The sequence below is a fragment of the Vulpes lagopus genome, chromosome X (genome assembly GCF_018345385.1).
Source record: "Vulpes lagopus strain Blue_001 chromosome X, ASM1834538v1, whole genome shotgun sequence".
Lineage (NCBI taxonomy): Eukaryota > Metazoa > Chordata > Mammalia > Carnivora > Canidae > Vulpes > Vulpes lagopus.
Window position 1 is genome coordinate 90326516 of NC_054848.1, and position 12229 is coordinate 90338744.

Below are 12229 nucleotides of genomic sequence, written 5' to 3' on the forward strand. Positions count from 1 at the left end.
CCCATAGCAGCCACAGCAGCAGCCCACAAACATCAGGAGAAACAGGGAGTAGTCAAAGATAGTAAAATTATACCTATAAAAATTAGTAAAGTGATATACAAAAATGAAAAGATATAAAATATGAGGTCATACACATAAAATGTGGTTGGGAGGGATAAAAATATAGTGTTTTTAGAATGTGTTTGCAGTTAAGCAACTGTCAACTTAATATTGACTGTTATATACACAGGATGTTATATGGGAACCTCATGGTAAAAGCTAAAATCTATAAGAGATACACACACACACACACACAAAAAAAAAAACCCAAATGTAACCCAGAGAAAATCATCAAATCACAAGGGAAGACAGCAAGAGAAAAAACAATGGAGAAGAACTACAAAAACAACCAAAAAACAAATAACAAAATGGCAATTAGTACATACCTATTAATAAATACTTTATGGAGTGTGTGGGTGGTTCAGTTAAGCATGACTCTTGACTTTTGCTCAGATCATGATTGTGGGATCATGCCCCATATCAGGCTCTGCCCTGGGTGTGTAGCTTCTTGGGTTTCTCTCTCCCCCTCTCTCTCTGCCCCTCCCATTCCCCCCTCACATGTGCTCTAAGAATAATAATAATAACTTTATTTTAATTTTTAAAAGATTTTATTTTTACATAATCTCTACACCCAACATGAGTCTTGAACTTACAACCCTGAGATCAAGATTTGCACACTACACCAACTGAGCCAGCCAGGGGCTCCCAATAATTACTTTAAATGTAAATCGGATAAATGCTATAATCAAAAGACATAGGGTGACTGAATGGATTAAAAAAAAAAAAACAATACCCACCTATATACTGCCTGGATGAGACACAATTCAGACATAAAAACATACACAGACTGAAAGTGAAAGGGATGAAGAAATATATTCCATGCAAATGGAACAAAAAACAAGCTGAGGTAATAATACTTAGATAAAATACACTTTAAAACATAGACTGTAACAAGACACAAAGGAGGGAAGTACATAATGATAAAAGGGTCAATCCAACAAGAAGATATAACATCTGTAAATATATATTCACCCAACATAAGAGCATTGATATATGTAAAGCACATATTAACAGACATAAGAAGTGAATACTATACATAATACTATACCTAATACAATAATAGTAGGGGACTTAACAGTCCACTTACATCCATGGATGATAATCCAGACAGAAAATCAATAAGGGAAGAGTGGCAGTGAGTGACACATTAGACCAGATGGACAGATACATACAGAACATTCCATCTAAAGATAGTAAAATACACAATATTTTCAAATGGACATGGAACACTCTCCAAGATAGATAACATGTTAGCCAACAAAACAAGCCTTAATAAATTTTAAAAGATTAAAATCATATCCAGCATTCTTTCTGAAAACAATGGTATGAAAGTAAATATAAATTATAAGAAAAAAAAACTCAAAAAAAAACACAAAGATGTGGAGGCTACATGCTATTAAACAACCAATGGTCAACAAAAAAATCAAAGAGGAAATCAGAAAATACCTGGAGACAAACGAAAATGGAAGTACAATGGTTCAAAATCTTTGAGACACAAGGAAAAAAGTTCAGAGAAAGTTTATTATGATACAGGCCTGTCTCAAGAAACAAAATCTCAGATAAACTGTCTAACCTTATACCTAAAGGAACTAGAAAATGGAGCAGAAACAAGGCCCAAAGGGAAAAAGAAGTAAATAACAAAGATAAGAACAGAAATGAATATGGACTAAAAACACAACATAAAAGATCAATAAAAGCAAGAGCTTGAACCTTGAAAAGATAAGCAAAATCGATAAATCCATAGCCAGACTCATCAAGAAAAATAGGAGAGGGCTCAAGTAAGTAAAATCAGAAATGAAAGAGAAGTTACAACTGGAACCACAGAAACACCAAGGATTATGAGACTGCTACAAAAAATTATACACCAACAAACTGGAGAAACTAGAAGAGATGGATAGTCCTAGAAACACACAATTGTCCAAGACTGAATCAGGAAGAAACAGAAAATCAGAATGGACCAATTACTAATAAATTGAATCAATAATAAAATAAAGCTCCCAACAAATAAAAATCCAAGACCAGACAGCTTCATACATGAATTCTCCCTAACATTTAAAGCTAGTTAAAAGCTATCCTTCTCAAACAATTCCAGAAAACAGAAGAGCAAGGAATGCTTCTAAATTCATTCTATGAGGCCAGCATTACCCTGATAACAAAACAAAGAACTAAAAAAAAAAAAAAAAAAAAACAAAAACAAAAACAAAACAAAACAAAACAAAGAACTACAAAAAATAAAATTACAGAATAATGTCCCTGATGAACACAGATTTAAAAATCTTCAACAAATTTTAACCAATGAGATTAAACAATACATTAAAGGGATCATTCACCACAACAAATGGAATTTGTTTCACAGATACAAGGATTGTTCAATATCTACAAATCAACCAATGTGATATACCACATTAATAAAATGAAAGGTACAAATCACATGATCATCTCAATGGATGCAGAAAAAGCATATGAAAATTTCAACATTTGTTCAAGATAAAAACTCAACAGCATGTGTTCAGAGTGAACATATCTCAACATTAAAAAGGAAATGTATGACAAACCAGGAGATAAGATCATACTCAATAGCAAAAAGCTCAAAGCTCTTCTTCTGAGATCAGGAATAAACAGGGAATTTCATTCTTGCCACATTTATTAAATATAGTACTGGAAGCCCTAGCTGCAGCAATTAGGCAAGAAAAAAAAGTAACCAAAGTGTTAAGAAAGAAGTAAAATTGTTACTATTTGCAGATGACATGATATTATATATAGAAAACCATAAAGATCAGACCAAAATCTATTAGACCTAATAAATGAACTCAGTAAAGTTGCAGGATACAAAATTAATATACAGAAATCTGCTGCATTTCCATATACTAATAATGAACTAGTAGAAAGAGAAATTAAGAAAACAATCTCATTTACAATTGTATCAAAAAAATAATGCCTAAGAATAAATGTAACCAAGGAAATGACAAGCATATACTCTAAAAACTATAAGACCAGGATGAAAGAAACTGAAGACTACGCAAATGAATGGAAAGATACACCATGATCATGGATTGGAAGAGTACTGTTAAAATATTCATACTATGGATAAAGAATATGTGGTATATGTATACAATGGAATATTACTCAGCCATTAGAAACGACAAATACCCACCATTTGCTTCAACATGGATGGAACTGGAGGGTATTATGCTGAGTGCAGTAAGTCAATCGGAGAAGGACAAACAGTGTATGTTCACATTCATTTGGGGAATACAAATAATAGTGAAAGGGAATATAAGGGAAGGGAGAAGAAGTGTGTGGGAAATATCAGGAAGGGAGACAGAACATAAAGACTCCTAACTCAAAAAAAAAAAAAAAAAAAAGACTCCTAACTCTGGGAAACGAACTAGGGGTGGTGGAAGGGGAGGAGGGCGGGGGGTGGGGGGGAATGGGTGATGGGCACTGAGGGGGACACTTGACAGGATGAGCACTGGGTGTTTTTCTGTATGTTGGTAAATTGAACACCAATAAAAATTAATTTATTAAAAAAAAAAGAAACGACAAATATCCATCATTTGCTTCGAAGTGGATGGAACTGGATGGTATTATGCTGAGTGAAATATGTCAATCGGAAAAGGACAAACATTATATGGTCTCATTCATTTGGGGAATATAAAAATTAGTGAAAGGGAACAAAGGGAAAGGAGAGAAAATGAGTGAAAATATCAGTAAGGGTGACAAAACATGAGAGACACCTAACTCTGGGAAACAAACCAGGGGTAGTGGAAAGGGAAGTGGGTGGGGGGTTGCGGTGACTGGGTGATGGGCACTGAGGGGGGCACTTGTTGGGATGAGCACTGGGTGTTATGCTAAATGATGGCAAATTGAACTCCAATAAAATTTTTTTTGAATATTCATACTAAGCAAAGCAATCTACAAATTCAATGCAGTCCCTATCAAAATACCAATAGTAATTTTCACAGAACTCAAATAATCCTAAACTTTGAATGGAACCACAAAAGATTTTGAATAGCCAAAGCAATTTTAAGAAAAAAAGAACAGGGCAACCTGGGTGGCTCAGTGGTTTAGCGCCGCCTTCGGCCCAGGGCATGACCCTAGAGGCCCGGGATGAAGTCCCACGTCAGGCTCCCTGTATGGAGCCTGCTTCTCCCTCTGCCTATGTCTCTGCCTCTCTGTGTCTCTCATGAATAAATGAATAAAATCTTTAAAAACAAAATAAAAAGAAAAAAAGGACAAAGTTGGAGGTATCAAAATAAAAATCTTCTGCAAAGGAAAGAATCAACAAAACTAAAAGCCAACCTACAGAATGGGAGAAGGTATTTGCAAATGACCTATCTGACAAAGGATTAGTATCCAAAATATATAAATAAAACTAAGCATCCAAAAACTGAATAATCCAATTAATAATGGGCAGAAGATATGAATAGACATTGTTCCAAAGAAGATATACAGATGGCCAATAGACACATTAAAAGATGTTCAACATCACTTATCAAGGAAATGCAAATCAAAACTACAATGAGCTATCACCTCATACCAGTATGGAGGTTCCTCAAAAAGTTAAAAATAGATCTACCATACAATGCAGTAATTGCACTACTAGGTATTTACCCAAATACAGAAGTACTAATTCAAAGGGATACATGCACCCTGATGTTTATAGCAGCAATATCTACAAAAGCCAAATTATGGAAATAGTCTAAGTGTACACTAACTAATGAATGGATAAAGATGTGATGTCTATACATGCACACACACACACACACACACACACACACACTGGAATATTACACAGCCATAAAAAGAATGAAATCTTTCCATTTGCAATAACGTGGATGGATCTAGAGTGTATTATGCTAAGTCAAATAAGTCAGAGAAAAACAAATACCATATGATCTCATTCATATGTGGTATTTACAAAATGAAACAGATGAGCAAAGGGGAAAAAAGAGAGTAGCAAACAGAAACAGACTCTTAACTATAGAGAACAATGTGAGGGTTACCTGGGAGAGTTGGGGAGGGATGGGTGAAATAGATGATGATGATTAAGGAGTGCACTTGTGATGAGCACCAGGTATTGTATGGAAGTGTTGAATCACTGCATTGCACACCTAAAACTAATATTACTCTGCATGTTAACTAACTGGAATTTAAATTAAAACTAAAAAAAAAAAAAAAGAACAAAGCTGGAGGAATCACAATCCCAGATTTCAAACAGTTCTACAAAGCTATAGTAATTAAAACAGAATGGTACTGGTACACAAGCAAAGAAAGACACAGGACTGATGTAACAGAATAAAGAGCCTAGAAATAACCCATACTTATAAGGTCAATTAAGACAAAGGAGGCAAGCATATATAATCAAAGAAAGACAGTCTCTTTAATAAATGGCGCTGGGAAAATTGAACATGCAAAAGAATGAGACTATGCCATAGTACAACAACAAATTCAAAATGGACTAAAGACCTAAATATAAGACCTGAAACCATAAATCTCCTAAAAGAAAAATAGGTAGCAAACACTTTTTTTAAAAAAGATTTATTTATTTGAGAGAGATAAAGAGAATGGGGGGGGGGGGCAAAGAGAAACAAGCAGACACCCTGTTGAGCATAGAGCTGATACTGGGCTTGATCCCTGGACCCTGAGATCATGACCTGAGCTGAAGACAGATCCTTAACTGACTGAGCCACTCAGGTGCCCCCAGTAGCAAACTCACGGACGTTCATTTTAGCACTGTTTTCCCCGATCAGTCTCTTCAGGAAAGGAAAACAAAAGCTAAATACGCTACTGGAACTACATCAAACCAAAAAGCTTTTAAGCAGTGAAGGAAACCATCAATAAAACAAATAGGAGATGTACCAAATGGGTAAAGATACTTGTAAGTGGCATATCCAATAAGGGGTTAATATCCAAAATACATAAAGAACTCATATAACCCAACACCAAAAAGATATGTAATCTGATTAAAAATGGGCAGAGAACTTGAATCGACTTTTTTCAAAAGATATACAGATAACTAACAGACACATGAAAAGATGCTCAACGTCACTAATCATCCGGGAAATGCAAATCAAGGTAAGATAGTACCTCACATCAGTCAGAAAGACTGGCATCAAAAAGACAAGAAAGAAGTTTTGGTGAGGATGTGGAGAAAAGGGAACCCTTGTGTACTGTGAGTGGGAATGCAAACTGGTACAGCAGGAAAACAGCACTCTGGAAAACAGCAGGGATCTTCCCCAAAAATTAAAAATAGAGATACCATACAATCCAGTAATTCCATCTCAGGGTATTGACCCCCCCAAAAATAAAACACTAATTCAAAAAGATATATGCATATCTATGTTTATTGTAGTATTGCTTACAATAACAAGATATGGAAGCAACCTCAATATGCACTGATAGATGAATGGGTAAGGATGATGTGGAACGTGTGTGTGTGCGCGCGCACGCGTGTGCTGGAATATTACTCAGGCATAAAGTGAATGATAATCTTGCCACTTGTTACAACATGGATGGACCTAGAGAGTGTTAAGTGAAATAAGTCAGAGAAAGACAAATACCATATGACTTCACTTATATGTGGAATCTAAAAAAAAAAAAAAAAAAAAAAAAAAAAAAAAAAAAAAAAACAACAACAACAAAGCAAACAAACATAACAGAACAGACTAACAAACAGAGAACAATCTGGTTGTTGCCAAAATAGAGGGTTTGGGGAGCGGTGGGCAAAATAGGTGAAGGGAATTAAAAGGTACAAACTTCCATTTATCAATAAGCCACAGCGAGGAAAAGTATAGCATAGGGGATATAATCAATGATACTGTAATAACTCTATATGGTGACAAATGATACCTACACTTATCTTGGAGCATTTATTATTGTATATAATCATTATATCATATGCTGTATATCTGAAACTAATATTATATTGTATGCCAACTATAGTTCAGTTTAAAATATATATATTTTTGGGGATCCCTGGGTGGCGCAGCGGTTTGGCGCCTGCCTTTGGCCCAGGGCGCGATCCTGGAGACCCGGGATCGAATCCCACATCGGGCTCCCGGTGCATGGAGCCTGCTTCTCCCTCTGCCTGTGTCTCTGCCTCTCTCTCTCTCTCTCTCTCTCTCTCTCATAAATAAAAAAAAATTTAAAAAAAATTTTAAAAAATAAATAAAATAAAATATATATATTTTTATACACACACACACACATACTTAACATAGCAAATCATTTTGAGTGAATCAAGTGACTTTAACTTCAAATGAAACTACTTAGGCCCCTGAAAAGAAACTCAAGTATATAATAAGCATTTTTTAAAAATACTGAAGAAGCATAAAATAACATTACAAAATCATTCTGAAAGGAAAAGCAGGTGAAATCAGAAGTAGGAAGAGACCAATCCAAGGTTAACTCATTTTAAAAAAAAATCTACATTCTTCAAGACATCTAATTATGTCCAAAAATTAATTTTATTTTTATTTTGTAAAGATTTATTTATTTGAGAGAGACAGAGAGAACGAGGGGAGGAGGAAGAGGGAGACAGTATCTCAAGCAAACTCCATGCTCAGTGCAGAGCCGACACAGGGCTTGATCTCACAACCCTGAGATCATGATCTGAGCCAAAACCAAGAGTTGGATGCTTAAATGACTGTACCACCCAGGTGTCCCCCAAAGATTATTTTTAATAATAAACAGTAAATAGCCTCTTTTTAGTTGGAAAGATAACACTGACTATAACTTTTCACTCTAATGGAGAACTGGGAATAGCCTGCCCCTCCTGCACCACACAGATATCTGGTTTGGTAACTCCCACTAGACAGAAATGTCCTTTACTATAACAACAGACTATATTTTAGTGAAGTGTGAGTGGCTGAAAAAATTTTTAAAGTTCCAATTACTTCACAATACCTGTACACAATATCATGGAATAGATTTTATGGAACATTTTCCAAAAACACACCATCCCAATACTACATCCTGGCCAAAAAAGAAGTATTATTTTTACCTCCACCATCTAACCATTACTAACCTATGTCAGGCATAATCTTTAAAAATATTTTAAAATGCCAGTATGTACACATAAAATTCTTCAGGTATCTCTGGTTCTGGCACACTATAGAAACAGGTGTAGACAAGGAGAGAGCCATGCATACCATGAGTTTAGCAGTTTTGTTTTACTTTTTAATTTTTTTTAGCACTTTTGTTTTTAAATACAAGTCTGGCTTAGTTATGCAGTACTAATAGTGTATGCTTGTAATAAGTACATAATGAGCAAATCTATACAATCAATATGGATTTAGAATTCAAAATCAGATAAATACATAATCCTTTAAAAGACTAGTCAATGACTAAAATGAAATTAAACGAAGGCATTCTGCAGCAAGTTAGAGCTACACTGCAAAAAACAGCATGAGATCTGAGCTACACAGAGCAGGGATCTCTGAACATTTTGCCAGAAAAACAGTAGAACCAACAGGCACAGTACTTCCATTCCCTTCGTGGCTACATTTATTTCAAAACACCTATTTCTCTTTTTCGGGTGATGAAAGTGTTCTAAAATTAATTGTGGTGATGGTTACCCAACTCTGTGAAGATACTAAAAACCGCTGAATTGTACACATTAAATGGGTCAATTGTAGGGTAGTTGAATTATGGCTCTATAAAGTTGTTACATATTTATTTTTAAAAACATATAGTCTTCTCAATTTATCCTTGCAATTGTTTTCCAGTTCAAAATGAACACACACACACACACACACACACACACACACACACACCTGTGCATACAGATGCAACATACATGCACATAGCTTTGGGCATTAAAAGGTTCAGAAGATATCTTTGCTTTTCGGTAAGATCTGCTTCAAATGTACCTTATTCAAAATACCTTGTCAACTTTAACAGCCTACTCTGATCCTTCCTCTGTATTCATCCAGAAAATTTTCTAGCATACCTTGTTTAGCTACCATGCTCTTATACAATGTCCCCTGTCAGAGATAGAATAAAAAGGAAAACTTGCAGTTAAAAAACACAGATTCTAAAACCTGTTGCATAGATTTGAATGCTAACTCTTGTACTTATTAGGTGTGCAACCTTGGGAAGTTACCTAACTTCTCTTGCCTCAGTTTTCTCATCTGTAAAATGGGGATAATAACAGTCACTACTTCATAGCATTGTTACGTGGTTTCAATGTGTTCATGCATATAAAGCACTTACAAGGTGCCATACTCATAGTGGGTGCTATTATAATTTAGTAACTACAGATTGATATTAGTATTGGCTGCTATCAAGTTGCTTCATGTTCTCTCTTGCCCCTGCTAGATTGTAGGATATTTCAGGGCAGATTTGTGTTCGTCCTTCTAGTAGAATGCTTTACATATAATTACTTAACAAATGCTTGCCCATGAATGTTTAAATAAAACACCTATATGATGCCAAAAGTGCTTACAAAATTTTTTAATAAACCCAAAACTCACTTGGCTAAATGCCACAATTGTAAAAGAGGTTATACAAGTACCAAATTATGGTTGGACTCTCCACTAGTGAAATTCTGGTTTCACCCCTTCAAATTAGAGATGAGAAACATGAAAGAATCCAGGGTGCCTGGGTGGCACAGGTGGTTGGGCCTCTGACTCTTGGTTTCAGCTCAGGTCTTGATCTTAGGGATCTGAGATGGAGCCCCACATCAGGCTCCCCGCTCAGTGCAGAGTCCGCTTGTGAGACTGCCTCTGCCCCTCCCTGCCTGCGCTCACGCATACTCTCTCTCTCTCTCAAAATAAATAAGTAAATCCTAGAAAGAAAGAAAAGAAGAAAGAAAGAAAGAAAGAAAGAAAGAAAGAAAGAAAGAAAGAAAGAAAGAAAGAAAGAAAGAAAGAAAGAAAGAAAGAGGGAGGGAGGGAGGGAGGGAGGGAGGGGAAAGAATCCTTTGGGTAACAAGTCTTTTACATTATTATTATTGAAAAAGCACTTTGTTAAAAACCAAGGGACCTACATTTGGCTCCTAGCTCCATCTCAGGCGATGTGACCTTCTGCAAGTCATTCAACCTCATTGTGCATACTCCACTGAAATAATAAAATAAGAATAATTAACCATGCTTCAAAAGAAAGTTGCTCTATAAATAAATGGCATTATCCTTAACATTTGAGCTTATTACCTGAGGACACAAGAAGTCTAATTTTTCTAAAAACACTTTTGAACATTGTCTTTTCATGTTCAAATATGATGATGATCATGATGACTATAAATGCAGGTAACACTGCTTAATACATGATATATCTCATTAGTATGGGGAGCTGGCTTTTGAAGTACTTGAATGTACATTATTGTAATAATCATGACAAAATATACAGTGAATATACAGTTACTTGAGCAATGCGTCTCTTGGTTCATTCCCTTCTACATGCCTATGGCATTCAATAACCAGGTCAGCTACCCAAGGATCAACTGTCTCATCATTTGTCTGACATCGGAAATAAAGAACACCGGAACAGGGGAATGCAGGAACACTACTTTCATGCACTTCCAACCCAAAAGGTTACACTAGCCCTCCAACACTGGAAACCACTCTCAATAACCTACTTAGACTTACCCATTCACTTATCAAAACTGCTACTGAACTTTTATCACCTCTAAAGTATGACTTGATTTGTTGCTAGAGTAACTATAATAAAAACTGAAGGTAATCATAACTCAAAATCTATAGAAGACATTATTCAAACAGAATTACCCCTCCTCCCAGTAGCTTAACTGTCATAAATATCTCAATATTTTCTTCTATGAGGACCTGAAATCTGGAATAAAGATAAATCAAGAAAATATATGACCTCTCTGAGTATCACAACACCAAAAATCTCCAGGTTTAAGAGACAACATTATTTATTGCACACATTTTTCTGCACCTCCCTTTCCCTTCAAAACGAACGTTAAACTTTTACATCCTATTAAGCTAAATACTATATTTAAATTATATATATTTAAATTACATATATAGCCAATCATATTAAAAAACTGACATTTTCCTTGCATTCAATGTGATACCATCTTCGAATAAGTAATAAACCAAGCAGTTACCATAAACTTTCTTATCTGCCAGAAAACTAGTGTTACTTCTAAGCAGTCAGTTCACTATGTAACAGATACATGTTCAAAAAATAACATTCCCATGGGATTAAGGCAATATAAAGGAAAGAAACAATTTTCCCTTACATTTCTGGTTCATATATAAGTGGCAAAGCTCCTACAGTATGCCACAAGTTTTAACTAGCTAAGCCATTAAATCTACAAAGAGTCAATAATATGAACATCTACTGGGAAGCCTGAATTATGCTTAGGACTCGATATGCATTAGTTCATTTAATTCCTTAAAACCACCAAATGAGACTATTTACAGAGGAGGCAAACAAAGCTCAGAGAGGTGAAGGGAGTTGCCCAAAATCACATTGGCAACAAGAGGCAGAGTCGGGATTGGAACCCAGGCCTATGATTCCAGGGCTCAAGATTTTAGCCACTGATTTCTTTTTTTTTTTTTTTTAATTTTTATTTTTTTATTTTATGATAGTCACAGAGAGAGAGAGAGAGGCAGAGACATAGGCAGAGGGAGAAGCAGGCTCCATGCACTGGGAGCCTGATGTGGGATTCGATCCTGGGTCTCCAGGATCGCGCCCTGGGCCAAAGGCAGGCGCCAAACCGCTGCGCCACCCAGGGATCCCTAGCCACTGATTTCTACTGCCTTCCCACTGAGAAATATTCAGCAGAACAGAAAACATTGTTGACACGAAGTTCTTTAGAAAATTATGGTCATTTTTATAAAATAGAACCAGGAAGCAAAACTCTACAACTCTATTATCCCCTTTTACTGAAAAATTGTAAAATGTAAAAGCACTTGACACAAAGAATACAATGACCATCCCTTAATCACCCCTCTATACCCATGTCCTGATGAGCTCTGGGCAGTAACACAACAATACAACAATGGCAGGCCCTGTGAACTGTGTCTGGAGTGGGGCGACAACAATGAAAGTGGGACAGCAATAATCAAAATCAGTTTAAAGATTTAGTGTTTGACTTACTCCCGTACTTTCACTGCTTTTCTTCACTTGCCTTTCTCTTCTTCATCTTTCCTATTTAGAG

General features: G+C 35.8%; 1 protein-coding gene across 15 annotated transcripts in view; it reads right to left on the reverse strand.

The window, feature by feature from the left end:
- KLHL13 (kelch like family member 13) overlaps positions 1 to 12229 on the reverse strand; it is a 221912-nt gene that overhangs the window by 202196 nt on the left and 7487 nt on the right. For 4 of the 15 annotated variants that reach the window (XM_041742170.1, XM_041742169.1, XM_041742175.1 and 1 more), the window contains one exon: positions 10091 to 10161. The exons of the other annotated variants lie outside the window; for them this stretch is intronic. The gene's annotated coding sequence lies outside the window, so the exon portion shown is untranslated. The remainder of the gene's footprint in view (positions 1 to 10090; positions 10162 to 12229) is intronic. 15 annotated transcript variants of the gene reach the window in all.